Raw genomic sequence first — 27,069 nt, 5'->3', positions numbered from 1 at the left:
TGGAGAAAAGATCTGTGTTGCATATAACATAGCTTCAGTGTTCAGGGACTGCTTTTAAAAATAAATAATATATTAAAAGGATGCTTTAATTGGAACACAAAAGTGGCCTTTTTCGGCTTAATAAAAATATTCAGATTATGCTGTCTGAGTATACAATATGAACCACAGTCAAAGGGGAGACTTCAATATAAATATAAACCTTTTAAATGATACCTATGTAAACTAGTCTTCAATATTACACAAAATAAGAAAAAAAGGGAGGGAGGAAGGAAGGAGAGGAGGGAGAGAAACATGCACATAATTTAGCTACAGAGCCTGCTGGAATAAATCACTAAATTTTAGGATTGGAAATAAACCGTGAGACATACCTAATCATCTCATGTCAGTTTAAAAGCTATCTAGGAGGGCACCTAGGTGGCTCAATCAGTTAAATACCTGACTAGATTTTGGCTCAGGTCATGACCTCACAGTTCGTAAGATCAAGCCAAGCCCTGTGTCCATCTCTACGCAGGGCATGGAGCCTGCTTGAGATTCTCTCTCTCTCTCTCTCTCTCTCTCTCTCTCTCTCTCTCTGCCCTTCCCTGCTCTCTCACTCTCTCTCTCTCTCTCTCTCAAAATAAATAAGCTTAAAAAAAAAATAAATAAAAGCTATCTAGGGAAGACTCAAGAGTCTACAACCTAATCAAACTAATAGGGTAGAATTATTGATACACTTAGTCTTGTTTAAGATGGTTCAGGTACTTAGTTCAACAAACAAGTATTTCTAAATGCTTCCTTGTTTCATGTTAGCTTCTTCATGTTTCAGTCTTAAAACCACTTCCTTTTACTTTGCCCTTAGCAGAGATGGAGAACAGCTAATCCCCAAAGTCTAAAAGCAAACAGTTCATGTGCATGAAGGCCTTTTTTATAATATACCACCTTCCCACTCTTGCTTCTCTGGAATAAATCAGATCTGTCCCTTCAACCTCTTTTTGTTTTGGGTTTTAGATCCCACTGTTATATACTTCTTGATTCTTCCAAACCATCCTCTCTTCCAACTCAAGTTTAAATCTTATTCTGAAAAGGATTGAACAGTGCCAATTATAAAAAAATAGTTTAGAGGAAGTATAACAGCAGACTTTGAAGCCTTGACATATGTGTGTGTGTGTGTGTGTGTGTGTGTGTGTGTGTGTGTGTGTACACATATATATTTAAGGCTGGGGTGAAAAGGAAATAAAAATTTCTAAAGTATCCCAGAATAGATCCTTGGATTTCAAGCCAATTACTTTGAAGTTACCTATTTAAATTTCCAGCTTTGGATTCAATCAAAGGGTCATGCTATTTAATTTCTGAGAAATCACAAAGGTGTGCTCAATAGATGAGTGAGCAGGTCCCACTTGTCTACTGAGATTTAAAAATAACTATTCTTTTCCACGGCTGCTTTCACATTATTATTATTATTACTATTATTATTATTATTACTACTATTATTATTATTGTCAGGATTTGCCAAGAGCTAAAACCTTACTACAATATTTATTTAAATGAAATATTACAGAAGACAAGTTTAAATAATTCTCTATCAATTATTCCATTTTCATAAATAGGGTGTAAACCCCTGTCTTATGTGGGAGGACCTCAGCAAGTCTAATATCGGCTACAGAACAACAAATTACAATTTTAAGGCTTTAGATTCGATGGCTTTAAAGCCACTGTTACCTGCCAAAACACAGGAATGACAAAGAACTGTTGCAGTTCATGAATTGCCACAGAGACACAATAATGTTCTGCTGAATGTTCACCACCCTATCTGCATTGTGGGTCTTGGGCCACTGTGACGTCATCAACTACTGATTCACAGATGATTCCCATGCTCTGCACCAGAGCAAGTGGCTCTTAATTATTACAGTGTCATGATTTTTTTTAAATGGGCAATAAATGCAAAATCCTTTTTGAACTATTCCTTGTGTCTTGACTCCCAAATAAGCAATCTTCCATTATATTCTTAGATTCTCAGGTTACTTTAGGAGAACAGTTGCTTCTTGGCCTCAGACCAACCTTGACTCTTTTTTGGAGAAAAGGCCAGGATGACTTTCTTACAGCGATGAAGAGGTAGTTATAGCACTCTGCCCTGAGAGCTTTTACCTGGTACTTTAGCCTTCTACTTTGTGGCCTGCTTTACAGGATTTGTCTTCCTCCTCCCCTCTATCTTTCATAGTTAGGGTCCGGCAGGTGCAGGCAAGAAATACTAACCCAGGGCCAATTCTGCATTGTTGCCACCACAGATAGATGTAAGGAGGGATCAAGTTACAGTGACAGCTGAACAAGAACATCAGCCAGGGCAGCACATCATTCAGGTAATGGATAAGCCTATAGCAATACCTGAAGTACATACTAGGGTTTCTGAGCTCTGTCCAACTATATTCTTTCTAGAATTGTCTTAGCTGGTCATGTTTGCATTATCTCTGAGAACTGAAAATAAGCACAATTTACATGGAACCTTCCTCCACTTAATGATGAGGTCACGTCCTGATAAACCCATCATAAGTTGAAAACATCATAAATCAAAAATGCATTTAATACGCCTCATCCACTGAACATCAAAGCTTAGCCTAGCCTACCTTAAACATGCTCAGAACACTTACATTAGCCTACAGCTGGGTAAAATCATTTAACACAAAGCCTATATTATAATAAAGTGTTAAATATCTCATGAAATTTATTGACTACTATACTGAAAGTGAAAAACAGAATGGCTGTATGGGTACAGAATGGTTGTCAGTATATCAGTTGTTTACCCTCATGACTGACTGGCTGACTGGGAGCTGTGGCTTGCTGCCACTTGATGCCCAGCATCACAAGAAAGGATCATACGGCATGTCACTAGCCCAGGAAAGATCAAAATTGAAAATTCAAAGTATGGTTTCTACTGAGCATGTATCACTTTCACAGCATCCTAAAGTCAAAAAATCCTAAGTCAAATCATTGTAATTTAAGGACTGTCTGTACATGCAAACACTTGTATACACACACACACACACACTACCACCACCACCACCACCACCACCACCACCAAACACAAACACAAGAACTATAAGAGAAAAAATTGATATTCTATTTTAATGAAACTAAGACTTTGTTTTTTCACATTTTTACATCCATAAAATCAATATATGTCATATAATCAATGGTTCATATATTCAAAGAGAAACAATAGATCTCACAACATGAAAACAAAACTTTAAATTTCTACGTGGCAGAAAACACCACATATAGTATTAAAAGACAAAACAGTAAAAAACATTCACAACATGCCTAACATAAGGTTTATATCTATAATAGCTAGGAGCTTTTACAAATCAAACCAAAGCTGAACAAACAATAGGGAAATGGGCAAAGTATGTGAATAGGAAATTCACAAAAGAACAGGCAGAAAATTTTTTACATAAATAGTTGTACTATTACTATTAGATAATGGTAATTTTATAGCTCTACCTCCACCTTAATGTTCCTAAATGTCCAGTTATTAATGTAGGCTACAGAAAAGGGAAAGAAGAAGGAATATTTTTGTCCCCGGAACAGAACTACTAGATTTCACAAACATGAGCTCATTAAAACCTTATAGTAACCCGGGGAGCTAGATATCATTGTACAGTTGGGAGAATTAAGGTTTAGAGAAGCCGAGTGATTTAAGCAAATTCTCTGCACAGGTATGACAAAGACCAGATTTCCAGTTCAGAGCTCTGATACAGCTTCTGTGCACTGCACAGTCCTAGAAACTCTATTCAGATAAAAGATGTCCCCTGAGAACAAAGGCTAGACCTCAGAGTTTTAAATCCAAACAGCAACTGAAGGCCAGAAGCATCACATTTCATGAATCTGAAATGTTTGTATCTAGCTACATAGGAAATTTCTTCAAGTTCTGATTGTAATTTTCTCATTTTGGAAAAGGCAAAGTTAAGAGTCATATTAAATATTTTTAGATTCAAAGATTAAGTGTTTGATTTAAAATACAGATACCAAGGCGCGCCTGGGTGGCTCAGTCGGTTAAGTGGCCAACTTCGGCTAGGTCATGATCTCACACTCCGTGAGTTCGAGCCCCGCGTCGGGCTCTGTGCTGACAGCTCAGAGCCTGGAGCCTGTTTCGGATTCTGTGTCTCCCTCTCTCTGACCCTCCCCCATTCATGCTCTGTCTCTCTCTGTCTCAAAAATAAATAAACGTTAAAAAATTTTAAAAAAAATAAAATAAAATACAGATACCTTTGTACTCCTAGTGAAACCCTGACTTGAAAAAAAACTTAATTCTTAAGTGTCACTAAACTCTGTCTACCTCAGTAAAATAAAGCAGCTGCATCAAGAGTAATTAGATCTCTGTTCCTCAGATTGGGTTTTAGGTAGAAAACACCCAGTGAAAAGTAAACCTCACACTTTTATTGAAACCCATCCAAGGAAAAGGGACCAGTTACAAGTAGGCCCTGCTCTGGTGGTCAGGAGGGAAGGAGTGCTATATAAATGGTCTGACACATCAGGGCTACTGGAGTTAACATTATGGCCATGTTGCACAGGTGAGACCCTGAAACCTGACTCTAATCCTCCAGCTCCCCCCACATTGAAGTCTTGGCAGGACGCCTTGCAGACAAGTCACAGTCCAGGGAGTCACCAACGTTGCATATGCTGTCAGCTACCTACACTTGCAGGTGACAAATGGCAAGGCTCTCCTTCTCTCAGACCAGATATGGGAGAATAGGGAGGATAGGCAATAGACGCCACTTTCGAATTTGTCACTATACATGGAAAACAGGTCTCTTACCCTTTTAAAAAATATCAGGTATTAACAGCACTCAGTGTGATGCATGTGGCTGGGTTACAGGGGATTAAAATAGGATGCCTCCAATTCCTCAGTCTTAGAAGCCTAAGGCTTCTATAATACGTCTCAGTTTCATCAAAGACTGATATTTCTTCATAGCCTTTTTGCAGACCAGCCTGCTCTTTTAAAAAACTAACCTTATTTTCTTTATATAACCAAAATGTAATCCAGTAGGAAGTCAAGTGGTTGAGGTTATTAGGCTGAATTCTGATTATTTTTGAGACTATGTTAAATATGTTAAAGTGTCATAGACATTCTGTCCTGGAACTCAGCCTCCAAAACAGTTCCCAATTAAAAGGACTAAACCAAAACGACTTTTTCCAGCACAGCTGTTTAACCTTTAGAATGACAGCATGCCACCAACTGCGTTGTGCCAGCTGCATTTCACCAGCCATTCGTCAACACATTATCTCAAGTTTTTAACCAAAACAACAAAGGAGAAAATGAATCCTATTTTCATACACTTCATCTACAGAGATGAAGTTTACAATCATCCGTCTGCAATACTGACTAAAAAATATTTTTTTCAGGATAAAAATTTCTTCTAGATTTAAACATCTAAAGGAAAGAGTGGGAAGTGAAGAAGGCTAGAAAATGTGAAATATCAAGGGAAGTTACCTACAACTAACATAATTTTAATGACATATTAACAGTACAAGGTGTGTGTCAGGGGAGGGAGAGAAGAGGGAGACGGGGAACCCAAAGTGACACTCAGGTATATGTACTTAAAATTGGAAATAAAAGGATAGAACTACAAACAGCAAGTCTGTTTGCCCTACTGCAAGAAATAGAATATGGAAATGACTTTAGGCCAAAATAATATAAAGAGGAGTCCGATTGTAAGATTCTTGCTCAATCAAGTAAAGCTTCAGGTGCTTTTAAGAATTCATTAAAAATTCAAAAACAGTCAAGTAATTTACAGTAACTCATATTATTTGCTCATCGTCTTTTCACTCAGTTCTTTTAAAAGTTATAAAATCGGGGCGCCTGGGTGGTGCAGTCGGTGAAGCGTCCGACTTCAGCCAGGTCACTATCTCGTGGTCCGGGAGTTCGAGCCCCGCGTCAGGCTCTGGGCTGATGGCTTGGAGTCTGGAGCCTGTTTCCGATGCTGTGTCTCCCTCTCTCTCTGCCCCTCCCCCATTCATGCTCTGTCTCTCTCTGTCCCAAAAATAAATAAAAAACGTTGAAAAAAAAAAAAGTTATAAAATCAATTGATTCTAACTATAAAAAGACATTTTTAAAAAGTATAAAAAGGCAATGAAAAAAAGTTTTTGTTTAGTCTAACAATTAGTCTGAGAGATTATGAATTAGAAAAAAGAGAGGTAATCAGATGTCATATTAGACGCCAAAAATACCTCAAGAATAAAGATAAAGCACATAAAATATAAAAGAGAATAAGTTCTTTATTTTGGGATAGATGGTTTACCATGATCACACCTTTGTGCAGTACCATGGATATCACAATCAACTTTTTTTTTACGAGATCTATTAAAGTGGTTTTGAGCTGAAAATCTTAAAATTCAAAGATATTCAATGCTTATATTATGTGGTGATACCTTTCATTATTTCAGTATCATTATTCTCATCATGAACACATCATCATCTAAAATAGTAAGAATTCAGTACTCAGTGTTCAATATTTCTAAAGAAAATGTGAGCAAGTCATAAAGTGTACATGGACATGGACCCTTCCGAAACACAAGATGAAACTGTAAAGGTGTGTCATGTTTCCATAGATAAAGGCCTCTCTCCCTTGGGCCTATGGTAAAATGTAGCAAACAGCTCTAATGGCCTTTATAATTTATAAAACTAATGAAGTAAAACCATCCCATTAACATTAAAATCCCAAAAGAGTGCCTGCATGGCCATTCTGCATAGTACTAAATACAAAGCAGATATTTTGTAAGTAGAAGGCTTTACTCTCTTGATATTCAAAAAAGCTTGAGCTGATAGTACCTTTCTGGACATAGAGAGGAAAAAACTTCCTTGAGTATGTCTAACAGGTGTTGGTGGGGCAGGGGAGGAGGGGGGGCAGGGAGGCAGTTAGGGGAGCCACAGCAGCTGTAATAGTTCTGGATAACACAAGAGATGCCTTACTAAATGACTAAATGTTGACTTGGTATTTGGTCTCTGACAGAAATATCAAAACACATTTTAAGAAAAAAATACATTTGCTCTCCATGACAACTTCTGATGCTAAGAGATACACATTTGACATTGTCTATTTCTTTAATAATCCACTATGAATCTACCATCCACTAATTAACAAGTATTAATTTAGTAAGTCTTTATCACTCAACTGAAATAATTTCTACTTACATCTGAAAATCTGCTAAAAGACCCATTTGCCTTATAAGTATAAAAAAAAAAAAAAAAAAAAGAACAATTTTGAAACTAATCCAAGGGGGGATAATTACTACAACAGCAAAAGATAGTCTTCTTAAAGTAGTTTCACATTAGGCAATCTTACAGCTTAGACCTTAAGGCCAACAATAAAATACAATTCCTGTGACCTTCCATCTACCCTAAAATTACTTTTTCAAAGCTTTAAAACATTTCTTGAGTTGGATGAACAATTCATATTTGCCCTATTCACATACTTCATGATTTCAGAAAACCTGGATCATGTCTTCTCTGAGACTTTGTCTTTCTGGAAAGTCAGTCTGCCTGGTTAGTCATTATAGCGAAGCTCTTTAGAGCCTCAATTACTGACTTTCCCATAAACATCTTAGCTGTCTGCTTTCTGATATTTGACATCAAAACTGGATACATTAAAACAAACTATAACTAGGACAGAGATACTAGAATTTTTAAAATTTGGTTTGCTTTTCAAAAAACCCTTTCTTGTTTGGCTGGTTTTTACTGACCTACACAAACTGCTATGGTGGGTTGTCTTCATCTCCAGACAACACTTGGTAGATTGAAGTAAATTGGTAGATTAAACACGTGGTAGATTAAACTTTTACCTGAAGCTTGGACACTTGATAGATTCAAATCCATCTTTTTAGAAATAGCATTGGATTTTTTAGTGTATATATTTCTTTAAACTTGCAACTCTGAATTCGTTACCAATTTTTCTGCTCACGCATAAGATATAAACTCCTAGGCATGCCTGAGTGGCTAAGTAGTCTGAGTGTCTGACTTCAGCTCAGGTCATGATCTCACAGTTTGTGAGTTCAAGCCCCACATCAGGCTCACTACTGTCAGCCTGTCAGCCCAGAGCCCTCTTCAGATCCTCTGTCCCCCTCTCTCTGCCCCTCCTCTGCTTGTGTTCTCCCCAAAAAAAAAAAAAAAAAAAAGACATAAACTCCTATAAAAATCTTGGTTAATGCTTTATCCAGAAATTTCTGCAACCTTCATTTCCCACTGAGAATAAAGCACTATCACTCCCCAAGGAACAAGGACATCAGGCTTTTTCCCTGGGGATAGGAAGGATCTCTTGTGGAAACAGCACCATGTCAGTGGTGGTGGTTATCCATGAGGACAAGACTCATGTCTTAACCATCCATTTAAGCCTAGCACCTGGCAAATAGTAGCTGCTCAAAAAAAAAAAATAATTTGCTGGGCACCTGAGTGGCCCAGCAGGTTAAGCGTCCAACTCTTGAGCTCACCTCAGGCATGATCTCACAGTTTGTGAGTTCGAGTCCCCTGTCAGACTCCACACTGAAGGTGAGGAGCCTGCTTGGGATTCTGTTTTTCATTCTCTCTGCCTTCCCCCACTTGTGCTCTCTCTCTCTTTCTCAAAATAAACAAATAAAACTTAAAAAAAAATATTTGCTAAAACAGTTGATTAAGATTTGAAAGCAACTACACAGAGATAAATGGATTACTCTGGAATTTTAATGTTCTAATTTCTAATTTTCATTTACATATCCTTTCACATCTTCCTTCTGGAACAGCAGTAGATGGTGGTCAAGAAAGACAGGGAGAATGAGGTTCGAAGATCTCCTTGGGACATGATTTTTTAAAAAGAGTCAGAGGGACCTACAGTTCAATATAGGATGGTAGCAAATCTAATAGAATTCTGAGTGATCAAGGTAGAGATTCTGAGACGGTTTGTCAGAAGACTTTCAGGCACTGCTGAAATCAGCCTCTTTATCTACCCAGGCTTCCTTCATATAACTACACCCATTCAGCTGGTTTTTCTAGTCCAAATACTTCAATTATATTAGTTAACTTCCTCCCAGAATGAACATTCTCACCCTGAGCTCTCCATGGGAGCTTTTAGGGGACTATCAAGTCCTTGGAATTGCACCTTTGATACTTGGAAGAAAAGACTGTTCAAGAGAAAAGTGGGACATGAGGGTTGCAGATAGAAGGAACAGCTTACTTGAAGAATTAGAGGTATTTGTGTGACCCAGGGGCCAAGTACTAATTATAAACTGTGAACGTTCAAACTGTAGCAACATACTTGAAAACTGCCCCATCTAGAAAGTGGCCTTCACTGTCTAATAACTTCAGAGTCACACTTTATGCAGGTACTGGACACTTTTCACAACAGCATATGGATTAAACCAGGGCCACAATCAGGGGTTGGAGCTTTAATGAAAAATGACAACCTGTTTCATCACTGGGTGATGAGAACCAAGCTTTTTCCAGATACCAGTAATGATGGTATAAATGGTATAAATGATGGTATATACCAATCATGATGGTATAAATAAATTTCTGTAGGAAACAATAATTTAATACCAAAAGACAGTTAGTGGGGTGAAGGGAAACTGATAAGTGCCAAGCAGGAAAGACTGACTTTAGCTGGCTGGTATATAGCATTGCTGGTATATAGCATTCCCCACCTCCCCCAGGAGGTGGGGAATGCAGGCTAGAAAGCTATGGTCAGATGGGATAACTGAGGCCTCCGGTTCACTATAGATTGTTCTGAACGTGGTCTCCAGATCTGCATTTTTTACATTCTACAGACTTTAGTTTTTAAAATCACTATTTTAATCTGTGGCATTTTATTTGGGGAAAAAATATTCTAATTTATGCTTGTTATAAATTAACAAAAACACCCAATATGTGAAAATGTATTGCGGGAAATAATCTGGAAAAAATAAAAGCTACAGGGGTACTGTGTCTGAGAAAGGCTAGTACGTGAACACATTAAGTGGATGTCAAAATTAGTGGAATATCCTCATGCTGTGTAACAATTTGTCTGATTTGTTTTTAAAGGACGTGACAACCTGTTCTTTATTTTTCTCCTCAGCAGACCTATAACTAATAATAAATTAGAAGGAAAATTAAAGCAAGACTTTAATTAAAGCAAGACACTACTGATTTTAAAAAAACTAATCATCATTTATTCTACTGCCACTTCACTCAAGCTTTTTTTTTTCTTTTACTACTTTCCAGAACACGGTGTCTGAAAACTAAGACTCATTTGGGAATTTGGTTTCAGAACTCTGAGTGTGTGCATGTGTGTGTGGTGGGGGAGGGGGGGGATCAGAGATGAGACTAAAACTTTCTGTGCGTCTTCTGTGTAAAGACTGTCCGTCCCCTCACCAAATTTCAGCCAAATTGTTCAATATTTCAAATATGAAAACCGACTTTCTGCTATGATCAATTCCTTTACCTCATTCTAAATCAAAACTCACCTGTCTTGTTTCACATCTCCTCAGTGCCTCACTTGACTTTCCTAATAGTCACTTGTGCTAGGCTGACAACTGGTTTCTCTCCAGAACACATAATTGTATTTTGCTAGCATTTCAATGCTTGAATCAAAAGGATGACTAATGTAAACATTCCAGGGGTTTCCAGGCAGCTCTGTGAAAGAAGCCATTTTTAACTGCAGTGTAAAGAAACGTTTATCAAATCATCTCAATCCCTTTATTCGGCCAGCCTTGCTGTTCATATATGTTTTGGGATGAAAGAGTTTGTTTTCTCTGACAAAATTATTAGAAGTAATTTGGGGAGGAGGTGAAATATTAATAGTAGCTACTATTCCTCATTATCTTCATTAGTATAATCTTTACCATCAGTATGGTAGGCAAAACAATGATCCCCAAAGATGTCCACATCCTAATCCCTGACATGACAGAAATTATCTTACGTGGCAGATGGGACTTGGCAGATATGATGATGTTAAGAATCTTGAGATGAGAAGCTTATCCTGGATTATATAAGTGGGCCAAATGTCACCACAAAGATCCTTACAAGAAGGAAGCAGGACCATCACAGTCAGAGGAAACATGACATTGGAACCAGAAGTCACAGTGATGCCACTGCTGGAAGGGGGCTGTGAGCCAAGGAATGTGGCGGGTCTCTAACAGCGATAAGAGGCAAGGGGCAAATTTTCCCCAGAGCCTGTAAAAGAAACGCAGGGGGCACCTGGGTGGCTCAGCTGGTTAAACATCTTGACTTCGGCTCAGGTCATGATCTCATGGTTCATGAGTTCAAGCCCTGCATCAGGCTCTGTGCTGGACAGCTCAGAGCCTGAAGCCTGCTTTGCATTCTGTGTCCCCCTCTCACAATCTGCCTCTCTCTCTCTCTCTCTCTCTCTCTCTCTCAAAAATAAATAAACATTAAAAAATATATTTTAAATAAAATAAAATAAAATATAAAATAAAATAAAAGGAACATGGCCTTGTTGGCACCTTGGCTAGCCCCATAAGACCCATTTTCAGAAGTCTGACCTCCGGACTGTAATAATAAACTCATGTGGTTTTAAGCCACTAAATAATGAGGTGCAGACATCAGTACACAGCTGATCCTCATTATATTCCTAACTCTATCATTATAGCTTCCATTGTAATCTCTGGGTGGATATCACAGGCAGGCTATATGGTGGAGAAGAAAGAACAGTGGCCTTGGAGTCAGCAAATAAAAATCTATTTCTAGCTATGTTACTAACAATATACACTATGTGACTTTTCACTTTGATTCAACTTCTTATCTGAAAAAAATCAAAGCCAAAAGACATTGCAAGACCCTGCTGTGGACTGAATTCCTCCTCCCAACCCCCAATTTATATGCCGAAGCCATAATCCACAACGTGATAGTATCTGGAGGTAGAGTCTTGAGGAGATAATTAGGTCCTATGGGTGGAGCCCTCATGAATGGGATTAGGGCCCTCAAAAGAGTCACAAGAAAGCTTGCTTCCTTTCCCTCTCTTTCCACCATGAGAAGATACAGCAAGAAGGCAGCTGTCAGCAAACCAGGAAGAGGGCCTCAGCCAGACACTGAACCTGCCAGCACCTTGATCTTGGATGTCACAGCCTTCAGAACTGTGAGAAATAAATGTTTACTGCTTAAGCCACCCAATCCGTTGTATTTTGTTATAGCAGCCTCATCTAAGATAGGACCCTTTAAAATATAAAGTTCAATGACTTATAACTTCCAAATCTATACAGGGACTCCACTTCCTAAGTGCTTGTCCCAAACCTGCAACTTCCTACACAATGATTCCAGTTGGATGTCTTATCACCTCATCATGGGCTTGTTACCAACCTGCCTCCTTCTGTTAATAATACCATGATTGTCCTATCTCTCAGATATATATTTACTCTATCTTCAATCCTATCTTCCAATCTCTATGTTCTATCAGTTACCACATCCAGCTGCCTACTTCATGTAATTAGAGTGTATTACTTTTGAGGAAGAGAAATGTGGCAACAGGATGTTGGATATGGAACAGACTGGCACCCACCAGGTGAGTCAGGAGTTTTTACTGGTTGTGGGAATGAAGAGACAAGAACAAAGGTTAAGATATGATCTGAAGGAAGGTACCTGGAAGTGGTAGCTAACATTCACTTCTTTAAACAAGTTAAAACTTCTCAGGCTGGATTTCAAAATCTGAAACTGTCTTCATATCTAATCTTATCTCCCAATGTTTCCCAATCTGTTGCTTCTGTCACAAATTCATCAATGAAACTCATTGAATAATAAGCTAGGCTCATTTGTTCCCAAATGATTTCACCCATCAACAAGTTGTATATGGAAACTACTTTCACAAAATTTATAGCACATCATCCTCACAACAACGCAAACATGAAAGTAGATGAAAGTAGTTTACAGACTTAGTCAAGGTTACAGCTAAATAAGGGGTGGATCCAGGACCCTTACCTGGGGCTTCTGCATCCACAATACTTCATTACCACATACCAGTTACCATGTTACTGCATCTGTTCTACTTTGCCATCTCATGGACACTCACAAACACATAGTTTTTCAGGCACTGCACAGTTGCTTTCTTTTTTCTCTACCTTCATGTACTATCCTTAAAAAGTCATCATCACAAAATACACATATTAACCCAGCAGTGGGGTGGCTCAGAAAGGGACCGTTTGTCCCTGTGATTCAGAAAAGGACATTTCTGAATCATGTCCCTGTGATTCATTTCTAGTATCGAACAGAGTTGTGGTTTTTTTTCTTCTTTTTTTGCTGTTGTTATATTTTGTGGGCTCTAGTGAATACAATTGGATCAAAGGTGTGTAAAAGTTACAGAAGATGAAGCATGCTATAAAATAAAGATAAATGAGCTCAAAATGTAAAACAGCTACTCTTGCTCCTTCCACTGCTATTTCTGAGATGACGAAGTTACTCCTCCAGAAAATATCCAGTTACTATTTGTCTAACCTTGTTCGATCAGAGTAATCTAACTTGCATGTGATACAAGAAGGTAGAGAATCAGAGAATATGGAAAACGGAACGGTGTGGAGGTTAACTAACCCAAATGAATTAGCCTATACTTTGCCATTTTCATGAGACAGAAGAAAGGACAACTCAAACTGACTTAAGAAAAACAACAAATATTATTGGGCAAATCTCTGAAAAGGTAGTTAGTCGATCTGCTTTCCTCTGTATAGGCCCCATCTCTAGCTCCCCATGTAGACCTTCCCTACAATTCCAGCTTTCCATCCTGCTTAACTTAGGAACCTTATGAAAAGTAACTTCTCAGTAGTTCCAGACAAAGGCCAGCAGTTGATTTCTGATTCATCCAACTGAGGTTGCCCACCAACCATAACCAACCACAAAGACCAGAGGAAGCAGCAATGAATGACCTGTGCTGGGTCACATGCACACCTCTGGATAAAAGGGACTGGACTGGGTTGGACCCACCTAAACAATGAAGACCAAATATGGGAAAGCAGCAACTCTTCCAAGAATAACAAGGAATGGAAGCTGAGCAGAAAAACAAATATCTTCCACATCAACCCCTTATTACAGATGGAAAACCCAAATTATCCGAGCTCAGAGAGTTAAGACTCTATCTCAAGCTTTCAGTAATTCATTCAGAATTTAAACAGATAAATTAATACCACCTATACCAATAATCTTGGATTTTACTTACCTGTGCTTCCTTGTTTAACAAACACTCTTAAGCCTCGTATTTTCACTCAAAATATTATAAAATAGAGAAATTTCCCTTTAAGGGTAATATATTCTCTTTCATTATAAAAACAAATAAGAAGATAAGTCTCTACTGTGATTCATCACATTTAAAGCTGCTTTGAAAGTTATTTGTCCTAAAATGTTCTAAAATGCCTTACTTACTGCATATATACATATACGTATGTATGTATGTATACGCACACACACACACACATATATATGGTTCTGTATTCTCTAAATAGTTCATATTATATAATATGGATAATTTTCCTTTTGGGACAATAGGCTCTGCCATTTTTCATATCAACTGCAACACCTTAAATGTTTCACAAATGAGACACATTATTTTTCTCTCTGTTGACATTTAAAGGGAATGCCAGAATATTGGAGAGGGCTACCAAAACATCCAGGAAAGCAAGCAGTCATAAGAAAAAGTTTTCACACCTAAAATGGGGAAAACTAAAAGTAGAAAAGAGTAAGTAAGCAATATATACATGTGTGTATCTGAAAAAGAAATTGAGGGACAAAGACAAAAGACCCACAGAAGAAAATAATCAGTTGGGGAATATGGGTAAAGAGTTTAAGCCACAAGAAGGACTTTGTCTTACCACTATAATAGCATTTATTATTTTAGGCCATTATTATTTGTTTATATGCCTGCCTCTCTCACAGCCTGTAACTTCCTCAGCATAGGGATCCCTCCTTGCATTTCTGTATTCACAGGACTAGTATAGAATAGATACTCAATATGAAAGGATGAATCAATAAACAGTAGAATATAAATGAATGGAGTCCACAGGAAAAAAAAAAAGAATATTATATATATGAAATTCAGAAAATGATACGGTCCCAAAAGACAAGAGATGATTGATTGGCTTTTGCATTATACTTTTAACACAACCATCTTAACCACACCACTTAGTCCCAGAGCTAACCTTGACGATCCAACCAGAAACACAACCAAAACAATTTTAGTTGTGTATCAAAACAGGAGTTCTGTTTTGTTTTTTAATTCTAAACCTCTAATTTTTATGAATAATGGTTAAAGTCCTAAGAACTGTAAGGGCTAAAAATGAAATGTGTTGAATGTTATGGAAAGTATATCTAAGAGTTATGGTAGTATAATTTGCAGGACCCACACTGTCAGAACTTTAAAGAATATAATTAGAAAAGAAGAGACCATGACCTTCTGGAAGCAAAATTTCCGTATTTTCTCTGGAAACCAAGACATTTTTTAAAGAGAAGTGTAACATAAATAATATTAACTTCTTTTTTTTAAGTGGTAAAAACTTAAAAAATTCAAAATTCAGGTTTTTTGTTTTGGCGAAGTAAAGGATAGGAAATTTAGAATCAAACCTCAAAACGCTTTTGGAAAGGAGTTTCAGAAATTTGTTTAAAATTATTAGAAAGGAAAATATTACTGATCAACACACACAAAAAATTTAAGCAGGTTCACTGCCATCTAGGATGAAATAAATGTGGAGAAGGAGATTAAATAAGAAGAAAAGGATCAAAGGAAGTAGAAAATCCAAATTTCTAAGCCTAGTATTCAAGGCCTTCCATGATCGGGATTCAATGAATGGCTCTACTCTTATCTTTCACTGTTCCCTATTTACCCTCTGTGCCACCCAGACAGGTATATTCTAAAAAGACCTCACCTTGTATGTTCCACCACTTTTACCACTGTATGGAAGGAGGAGGAAAATGCCATCCAGAGAAGAGTCTAAGGACAGTCCCCAGAGATACACCAAGTGGCTCTGGCTCCTTCAAAATGAGTTCCCTGAATTTCAGGTACACATGAGCAAACAGGAGTAAATGTTTCCCAGACCCCAGTCTTCACTTCTAAACTAGCTGAACCACATAATGGTCAAGATATCTATCTGGTTTACACACAAAAGACATTTCTAAGGTCTCAAAGAAAGATCTCTCTAAATAACTTGGCATTGCCTGCTTAGCATTCCAAGACCACCTAAAAATCCAGTAACCTTATTAATTGGGTGCACGCTAACTTGACACTGCTATCAGTAACTGATGTATGTGGATTCATAATTATAAACATCTATTTATGTAAGGAAAGTCCAGGTACAGGCAGAGAAAGTTTAATTAAAGTTTGACATTACATGTCTCTTTATTCTGAATACTATAAAAAGAAGAAACATTTTGTTATCATCTGTCAAAATGAATTAAATTGGAAACAAATCCAGTGCCAACTATCTTTAGTTTCACAAATACTTTATATCAAAATACTCTTGCTAATGCTCACAATGTATGCACCTTACAGGTTATTTCACTGACAAAATTTCAACCTCAAATAAATTATTTTCAATACCCATTCAGCATAACCCAAATGTATCTCTTATTGCTCAATACTTCCCAGCTGTATAAATGATGGTAAAAATGATTTTGAATATTTTAACGATTTTAATATTTTTCTACATTACAGTTGGCCAAGGTCAAATATAACTGATACTGGGATTATCTTCCCTTTCATATTTTCTATTATCTATTCCACTAGTGCAGTCTATAACATGAATAATTAAATCTAGGTTGATTATTGGGAAAGGCAAAAGTTCATATTTTCACCTCTATCTAGATCTACTCAGAATTTTAGAAAGATTATGATGATATATTCTTACTGCAGGCGGAATAGATAGAACATTCTAAATCTTATAGATGAAGAAGAAAGGACAAAGTGGGCTGGATGATGGCCTCCAAAAAGAGAGGTCCACACCCTAATACCTGGAATCTGTGAATACTGCCTCGTATGACAAAATATGTGATTGCATCAAAGATCTTGAGGAATTTAGTGGGTCCTAAATGTAGTTAGAAGGAGTTTTCAGACAAGAAGTTGATATGACCACAGAGGCAGAAATTGGGAGTTGATGCAGCCACAAGCCAAAAAAATGCCAGGAGCCACAGAAGCTGGAAGAGTCAAGGAACAGATGTTTTCCTAGAGCCTTGATAAGGAGCACAGCCTTGCCATCACCTTGATTTCAGACATCCAGGCTCCAGAAACCATGAGAGAATAAATTTCTACTGTTTAAAGCCACCAACTTTATAGTGATTTGTAACAGCAGCAACAAGAAATTTATACAGTATCATAAAGAATATCTGTTTTCAGTTAATTGGGGAAAAGACGTTGCTTTGGGTGAACTCCAAAGAAAAGAAAACACAGGTATCATTGTATTATAAACAGAAATTCTACAATAAACCTTTAGAGATGACTGTGCACAGAATACAGTTGGGAAACTACAACATTAAAAGCATAGTTGCTGACTGACAGTGAAAAATTGGGAACCTTCCCACCAGTTTGTTTAAAGAGGATGAATTGGTTTTTGCAGCATAAGGGTCTGACTTTTTACATTAGGGTCACATCCTTCTTTGGATGATCAAGATAAAATTACCAACCCAGTGTATCCTAAATCAATAGATTATCCAACTATAACGATTTTATCTGCAGGGGGGGGAACAAAGACAAGAATGGGAGAAGATCTTTCTTGGTATCCTTTTTCACAAAACTCTGTCAGGAATTAACACACTCCATTAAAAGAGAGTTTTACTTTTAAAGAGTAAATATTTTCTTTAATTGCTCTGGAGGGAAGAGACTACATAAATATGTGATTTTTTTGTAAGACATAATACTACACAAGAAATCTCAGATGCCCCAGTTGCCCTGATTGTCCTGGATGCTCAGCTGCCCCAGCTTCTCTAGCTTCTGATGTTGACATAAATTCTACTACTCAAAATGGTTTCTTATCAACAATTTCCTTCTGACGAAGGATAATAGAGAGCATCTTCCTTTATGAAACACTTGTCGTGAACATTAAACTCACAGAGTTTAATACATCCTAACTAATCTTCATTTGCTCTGAAGATTAAAGCTGAATTTCACTTGATGGTTCACAAAATGATTATCTATAAAACAGAGAGGACCTTTTCTTCATCAGAGAGTTCTAATTATCTATCCCACAGGGGGGAAATCGACACGACATCAAAAACAACAATGAACTCATTTTCTACCAAGAGCAAAACGAGGACTGACACTTGAAAGAGTGGAAGATCTTGGCTCACAGGAGACAGGCTCCGGCCGGGGCCACTCTAAGGAAGAAGGGCAGTGTGTGTCTAGGTACCTTATCACAATCCTCTTTTCCTTTGCATTTCCTGGCTTGCCTCTCCCCATTCCCTGAATATCTGATCTCTCCCCCTAGCTAACCAATGTTCCTACAAGGCACTTTACCCCAGACATATAAAAAGTCTTGTTCTCAAAAATTTATCTCTTTTCTTCCCCCATCAAAGTTTCATGTTAGATGTTCCAACAAATCCTTTCAATATTTTGATAAGCTCTTCTTCTCAAAGATGAAGTGTTTACTTCTCCCAGGAAGATCTAACTTCCTAAAAGGAATAATTTACCTCAACTTAGAAAGCATTGTGCTGAACCAAATTACCCTTGCTAAGCAGCCATGGAACCTACTAGCAGAGGTAAATTACTTCTAAGAAAAAACAGGCATTTGAATTGCCCTTTTTCACATAGGTTGGTCTCAAGTTTGGATATAGTCCTCAGTTTTCCAAAGGCAAAAAATAAAGTCACTGCTTTAATGCTTTTTTAAAACCTTAGATGACAGACAATCAAAAATACACCACTTTGGGGTGCATGGCTGGTTCAGTGGGTTAAGTGTCTGACTTTGGCTCAGGTCACGATCTCGTGGTTCATGGGTTCATGCCCCGTGTCAGGCTCTGTGCTGACAGCTCAGAGCCTGGAGCCTGCTTCGAATTCTGTATCTCCCTCTCTCTCTGCCCTTCTCCCCTCTCAAAAATAATACGTAAACATTAAAAAAATTTTTAATAAACAATACACCTGCTTAAGTAAATACAGATTAACAAGAGGCAGGTATTGTCTTTAATTTGTAACCATCTCTGATGGCAGAGGCTCTCCCTGTGGTTTTCTAAACAAGACCCCATCACACCACTCCCATATTTAAAATAAATCCTGCCTACAAGATAAGTGAAATTTAACATCTGTCAGCTCTTACAGCTGTATAATACTTCAAATCCTTTGTGACAGAAGGAAGAGAATAATAATATATGTGTAGATTGACAATCTTTACAAGGATGGCTTTAGAAAGGGTTGGGCACTGGGAATGGAAGGGACATAGAAACCCTTGCAGGAATGACTATAGAAAGTAATTAGTCTCTGACAAGTGTAGGGAAGGACAGAGAGAGAATAAAGACAACTATGACAAAAAAGCAGACTTCCTTAAAGTGAAGTAAGCTCCCTCCTCCCATGAAATCAGCAGTGTAACCATGACATGGAGTGAGCTAAGCAGCCCTGAAAATATTAAAACTGCCCTTGATTCCAGCCCAAGCTCTGTGGCAAGCAGGAGAACACAGGTCTCCTGGAAATAGCAGAAGCCTGTGTCTGCCACTCAAATATGGGGTATGCTGGATGTGAGAGAAGGTCTAAAGAACATTCCTTAATGGGCATGCCATGTGGCTCTGTTAAAGACCCAAGTCTTTCTAGGTCTAGGGCAGTCCAGAGAATTCTAAAGCAGTCCATACCAGCAGAGAAATCAAGAAATAGTACATGTGTAGGTCAGGAGGAAAAAGACAGATTTCTGGTCCAGAAATGTCAGGACCAGAAAACAACACAAATATTTAATGTTTGATATATGCCCATATGCTAGTCTGATGTTCAAAATGAAATCACTGGGCTGGACAATGTCAATCTCTCTACCCTCCCACATGAACTCTCCACTCTGCAGCATTACCGGAGGGAGAAGGCAATAGCTTTGGAATATCAAAATTAATTTGCAAAATATCTGGGAATAAAACTGAGAGGTCTTCTTGGTTAATTTGAAAGGGATATATGAGGAAGAAGGATTGTAGAGAACTGCTAGGTTGCTAGCTTCAGTAATTGAGTAGATGGTGGTTTCAGCAAATGAGAGACAGAAAATGAGAACACAGGAGAAGAATTAATTCAGCAGGAAAGAAGGGAAATTTCATTTTAGACATGTAGAGTTTGGGAGGCTTTGAACTATCCTGGCAGCAATGCCAAGGAGGCAACCTCAGAGATGAGAAGGATGCTCACTCAAAAGGACTGAATTAAGGACCCCAATCTGGGGATTATGATCAGAAAACAGAAACAGGGAGAGTGGCTGAGATGCTCCAGTGCGGTGTAGAGAAGGATGGGAGCCAAAGACACAACCTGGGGACACCAACTTAAGATGCAGTCAGAGGAAGAGGAGCCTGTAAAAGTGTGATGGTTGACATGAGAAAATGTGAGAGAGGGCACTGTTCCAGAAATAAGAGCGTAAAGAGCTTCAAAAGTAGAGATGTATAACAGTGTCACATCAGCGGAGAGCTCCAAAAAGATAGCATTGGGGTTAAAAAAGTACATTGGATTTGGACCTAGGTCATTGTTGACTTGCCAAGAGCAATTTCAGTACTCTGATGGATGCTAGAAGCCTAACTGAAATGCATTGAAGAGGGAATAAGAAGTACCAAAAGCTCAATTTATCCTGATATTAAAAAAAAAAAAACTACAATGCTTCAAAAAACAAAATTATCTGCACTACTATAGTCCACAAATTTGTGTCATCCAAAGTTCATTCATTAATTCAAGAAAACATTTATTAACTATCCACTATGTGTTACGATCCATATGATGTACCAGAATACAAAGATGAATAAAAGATGAGCCCTGCCTTTGAGGCATCTACAGTTACAAAGAGACGTACATCCATTACCACCTCTCTCTACCTAAGCAGACCTCCTGTGATTCTATAATAATACACCATGGCAATTACAGCAACAGAGACGGGAAGAATGTACCTGGGCAGCATAATAATAGGGAACACATGGACAGAAATTATGTGAGCCAGGAATGGAGGAAGTGGGGGGGGGGGGGGGGGGAATCTGATAGTACAGGGCAGATCGGGTTGATAGTAGGGACATTCCAGGAAAAGAATATGAAAAGGGTTAGATATTGAACCAGATCTGTGAGACGTTTAGTACAGTGTGAAGCGACTTCATACCAATCTAAGGATTGAGGGGTAGGGCTCTGGAGTTTGTTGGGTTGTTTGGTTCTGTATTTGTTTGTTTGGGTATGCCAGAACTCCACAGTTAGTTTTTAGGCAGAATTGCTAGTGGCAAAAGAGAACATGTGTTAAGAAGGGTTCCTGGTATCATATCTCTTATCAACTGAGATCAAGCACAACATTTATTTGATGTCTAATGTATTTCATACAAATTTTGCATTCTACCCATTAGGTATTTTTTATATTAATCAATATCTTCAAGTTAATATAAAATATCGGTGCTTCTCTAAAATGTTTAGGTAGAACTGATGGTACAAAAAGATGTGCAAAGTTACCCACACACACAAACCCCTATCCACCCAGCAAGGTTATATTCATAACTTTGAATGAGTCTCATCCATTAACTTGAAAGATGACCTCTGGCTGTCGAAACCAAGAGGGCGTTTTAAAGAGGGAAGCAGAGTGATATCTGTTTTTAGGAATACAAGTTTGGATCCATGATAGAAGATGAAGCACTATCACACTGAAAGTTTTAGATTTACATGCTTTGCTTAAAAGTATATTACATTACCTTCAGTTAAAACTTTTAGTATATTTATTCCTCCCTTCCAACTAGTGTTTTTGAAATCTTAAATCATACTGTTATAATAAGTATCCTATTATAAACCACCTCTAATCTGTTTTTGACATGTAAAATTAGCAAAAATAAATCAAAAGGGATTGACAAATAATCAACACAACATTCTAGGATTAGTGGTGATCATTGCACAACTTTGTGAAATACTAAAAAACACTATTTGTACACTTCAAAAAGGTAAATTTTATATGTGAATTATAAAATTGCATGCCAATAAAAAATCTTTTAAAAAGAATAGCAAAAGCACTATACACATTGTCAAAATATACTTTATAACTAACCACTGATTTCGCTGATAACCCACCTCTAGTATATATAATTCTGTTATTCAGCTATTCTAAATAAAAGGAGATTGTTGTACTTTTAAAGCCTTATCTTATGTGCCAAAATCTTTTTTGAAATATGTCTTTCAAATTGAGCAACCTAATGATACAAATTTTTAAAGTAACACAATGAATTATACAGTATCTAATGCATGACTGCAAAACTTAAGAGAAGATGGGTAATTTAATGGGGCGCCTGGGTGGCTCAGTCGGTTAATTAAGCATCTGACCTCAGCTCAGGTCATGATCTCATGGTCTGTGAGTTCGAGCCCCGTGTTGGGCTCTGTGATGACAGCTCAGAACCTGGAGCCTGCTTCAAATTCTATGTCTCCCTCTCTCTCTCTGCCCCTCCCCTGCTAATGTTCTCTCTCTCTCTCTCTTTCTCTCTCTCTCTCTCTCTCTCTCTCCTTTCTCTCTCTCAAAAATACATAAACATTAAAAAAAATTTTTTTTAAAGATGAGTAATTTCAAACAAACATAAAGTGTCTGCAGAGATTTCCTAAGACAGAAAGGCCAAACTTTCATGAAACAGAAATTTGTCTTAAAGCAAAATAACTGCAAAGAAAGAGGCAACAAAACCACATGGAAAATTTATTTTCTATTAATGAGGTGTAACTGTACCATATGTGCACCAACTGTTCACAAACAACCTAATAAAAAGCCGTGGATGAACAAAGTTCCAGGCAAAAAGACCTGAAATGTGAAAAGCCAATTCTTTTCTTCTTTTTATTCTAGTTCATTATTTTAGCTTGAGGTCTTTAGAACTGTTAAAATAATACATATGTTTTCATCTTCAAGGAGAAACTTCCTTTCCATTTTCTTTATTGGGAGGTAACCTTACCAAATGTTATTCCATTTGTAAGTCTTTTAAGTGACATTATCAAGTACCTTTATGACAAGAAATTGGTATTTCTGATTTTAATCCTTATATTTTTATTTTGGCAAGAAGTATTATCTTCCTTTTGCAGGTAGAAAACTGAGGTGGTACAGCCACTTATTAGATTCTTGATATCCCCACTTCATCTCAGATATACTTCTTTCTCAGAGGAAAAACCAGCTTGAAGTCTGACTGCATATGGGACAGTTAGATTTTAACCAAAAATTGTATTTGAGTTCAACAAATAGTACTGGCACAACTGGACACAACTTTTACAAAAATAACTGAAATGGATCACAGATTTACATGTAAAATATAAAGTTATAAAACTTTAAAGCATAAGATACATGATGAATAAGTTCTGGGATGTAATGTATAGCATGGTGACTATATTTAACAATACTGTATAATGTGAAATTTGCTAAGAGAGTAGATCTTAAACGTTATCACTCCAAAAATAAAGGTAATTATGTGAGCTGACAGAGGTGTTAACCCAACCTTACCATGGTAATCATTTCACAATACATTTGTGTATCAAATCTTTGTCCTTGTACACCTTAAACTTACACAATGTTGTATGTCAATTATATTTCAATAAAGCTGAAAAAATTTAAAGCATAAGAAATATTTACACCATACATAAAAATTAATTCCAAATGGACCACCAGCCTAAATTATGAGTTAAGACTATAAAACTCTTAAAACATTGGGGTAATTTTGTGACTCTGGGTCAGGCAGTGGATTCCTAGATACAACACCAAAAGCACACAAATGAACAAAAAAAAAAAAAGATAAATTGGATTTCAGTGGAATTAAAAACCTTTGTGCTACAAATGACACCATTAAGAAAGTGAAAAGACAACCCAAAGAATGTCAGAAAATATTGGTAAATCATCTATCTGATAAGAGATTTATCTCCAGAGTATATAAAGAACTCTTACAACTCAACAATAAAAAAATAATTAACTCAATTTTGAAATGGGCAAAGGATCCAAATAGATATTACTCTGAAAAAAAAAATATATGTATAAAATGTGCACATATATATATATATATATATATATATATATGTCTGTGTGCATGTGTATACATGTGTGTGGGTGTACATACATTTTCCCATTAGAGAAATGCTAATTAAAATCACAATGAAATATCACTACATACTTATCAGATAAGCTAAAGTAAAAACAAAAAAACAGTGATAATACTAATTCTGGCGAGGATCCAAGAATGCAGAGAAACTGGATCGCTCATACTTTGCTTATAGAAATGTAAAATTCTACAGCCATTCTAGGAAGGAGTATGGCTGCTTATAAAACTAAATGTGTCTCTTATAAGACCTAGCAATTGCACTCTTGAGCATTTATCTTGCATGCAAGAAAACTGACATCCACACAAACAAAAAGCTGTACACAAATGTTTATAACAGCTTTAAAAGTATTAGCCCAAACCTGACAACAATCCAAATGTCCTTGCAGTGGGTGAGTGGTTAATCAAACCATAGTACATCCATACCAAAGAATAGTTCTCAACATTAAAAAGGAATGAACTGTTGATACATACAACTTGGATGAATCTCAAAGGAATCAGGTGGAGTGAAAAAAAAAAAAAGCCAATTTCAAAAGCTCACATATGCAATTACCTCAGTTAATAAAAAAAAAATCCTGCACATCAGATTTATGTATTTTCATAAACATCTCTGTGAAATAGGACAGGTACCTAGAGCCTGGGGGATTAGCTGTTCTTTGTCCTCCTCTGGTAAATGACTAAGACTTAGTCTAGGCGCAGAATGTTTGCCCAAAAAAAAAGAAACATACTGCATGATTCCATTTATACAGTATTCCTGAAATGGCGAAGATGGAGAACAGATTAGTGATTGTCAGGAGTTAGGGAAGGAGAGTGGTGGTTACGGCTAAAAGGGTAACACAAAGGAGTCTTGTGTTGATAAAGCTGTGCTGTATCTTGACTGTGATGTGATCACATGAATCTATACATGTGATAAAACTGCACAGAACCACACACACATACATATACACACTCACATGGGTACATGTGAAACCAGTGAAATCTAAATAAGCACTGTGAATAGTGGTTGTATTGTTGTACTACAGTCATGCAAGAGGCTACTCCTGGGGAAAAATGATGAAAAGTGTGTAGGATATCTCTATTATTTCTCACAACTGCATGTGAATCTATGATTATCTCAAAATTAAAGATAATAATAATAGGGGCGCCTGGGTGGCGCAGTCGGTTAAGCGTCCGACTTCAGCCAGGTCACGATCTCGCGGTCCGTGGGTTCGAGCCCCGCGTCGGGCTCTGGGCTGATGGCTCGGAGCCTGGAGCCTGTTTCCGATTCTGTGTCTCCCTCTCTCTCTGCCCCTCGCCCGTTCATGCTCTGTCTCTCTCTGTCCCAAAAATAAATAAACGTTGAAAAAAAAAAAAATAATAATAATAATAATAATCCAGTTTAAAGACCCAAATAGATAGATGATGAAAAACAGACAAAAGTTTTTACAATGGCAGATCTGAGTACACAAAAGGATATTTTCAGATACGTGACAATTGTTTTTATATGTTTGTTGTTATGTGATTATGGCATACATTTTACTGAGCCTGACCCTCAGAATTCTAGCAGTGATGACCAGTATAGGTATCTGTGACTGCAAAGCAGAAACTGACACAAAGTGTATGTCAATGGAGGCTGTGAGGTGAGACTCTGTTGAGATCAAATCCCAAATTCCAAGACCTCATAACTACAAAAAAGAATAATGGTAATGCTGGACTGAATAATTACAAACAAAATCTTAACCTTTTTAATTAGAAAGTCAAAGTGCTTTATAGTACATTAAAAACTGAGGATAGGGGCGCCTGGGTGGCGCAGTCGGTTAAGCGTCCGACTCCAGCCAGGTCACGATCTCGCGGTCCGTGAGTTCGAGCCCCGCGTCGGGCTCTGGGCTGATGGCTCGGAGCCTGGAGCCTGTTTCCGATTCTGTGTCTCCCTCTCTCTCTGCCCCTCCCCCGTTCATGCTCTGTCTCTCTCTGTCCCAAAAATAAATAAACGTTGAAAAAAAAAATAATAAAAACTGAGGATAAAATATTCTATCTTAAGAGTACTGGTCAAATGGTAACACATTTATGGAATATTTAAAATGTTTACATACCATCATAATTGGTTTTGTTTCCATGGGGACACTGGAAACACTCAGGTCATAAAAGCACACTGAATACCTTGGCAGAAACTGTTGGTTAGCCATCAAAATTTCATCTTCCCCTCTTCCATGTAAAGATCAGCCAGGGAAGACTACATTTCCCAGCCTCCACTCCAGCCAGGTATGGTGCTGTGACTAAGTTTTGGCCAATGGAATGACAGTATAAGTATCACATGATAGTGTCTTAGCATGTCCCTTGAAAGACTCCTTTGATCACTAAGGATTTTTTCTTTTTTTCTTTCTCCTAGCTCAAGATCCTAGGCTCTGAACACATCCACATCTTCTAGGATGGTAGAAGAGGAAATAAAATACAGGGGAAAAAATGGTAGAGCTGAAAAAGAAGTCAAACCCACCCAAATCCCACCGCCAACAATAATAATAGCTACTGTTTTACTGAGTGCCTAGTATTGCTCTAAGTTATCTATTTTTATCTTCATAACAACCCTGTAAGTATTATTCTCCATTTCAAAGATGAAGCAGCTAAGGCTCAGAGAGGATAAAGGCCTGGAATCTGAGGTGACACAACCATCAATCTCCCTTTATGCCCACAGACTCTCTCCACATCCTCTACTCTGTATCTCAGCAGGTCTCAGAAGGTCTCTAAGCTGAGATACCCTTAAAAGTCTATGTGTGTTTTTATCCATTTTCTGTCACTGTGAGTTTCCAAATAAATTCCACTTATATAGAGAGAAAAGAACCTGCTTTGAATTCTACCCAAGGAACTTAGAAAATGATGTGTAATCATAGTAATACACTCAGGTCACCCAGTTTGAATGGCAGAGGGGGGCGCTGACACCAGGTTTCTCTGGCTCC

General features: G+C 37.5%; 1 protein-coding gene and 1 long non-coding RNA gene across 2 annotated transcripts in view; one reads left to right on the top strand and one right to left on the bottom strand.

Moving 5' to 3' along the window:
* The window catches only part of PPM1L (protein phosphatase, Mg2+/Mn2+ dependent 1L), a 307,409-nt gene that overhangs the window by 192,955 nt on the left and 87,385 nt on the right, over window positions 1–27,069 (bottom strand). The window lies entirely within an intron of this gene.
* LOC147577266 (uncharacterized) lies at window positions 26,239–26,654 on the top strand. Its single transcript, XR_015240102.1, has 2 exons — window positions 26,239–26,377; window positions 26,505–26,654. It is a non-coding gene; the product is annotated as an uncharacterized LOC147577266 (long non-coding RNA).

The sequence above is a fragment of the Puma concolor genome, chromosome C2 (assembly GCF_028749965.1).
Source record: "Puma concolor isolate L17-30 chromosome C2, mPumCon1.1.hap2, whole genome shotgun sequence".
NCBI classification, from domain to species: Eukaryota; Metazoa; Chordata; class Mammalia; order Carnivora; family Felidae; genus Puma; species Puma concolor.
This window is presented reverse-complemented; position numbering and strand designations above follow the sequence as displayed.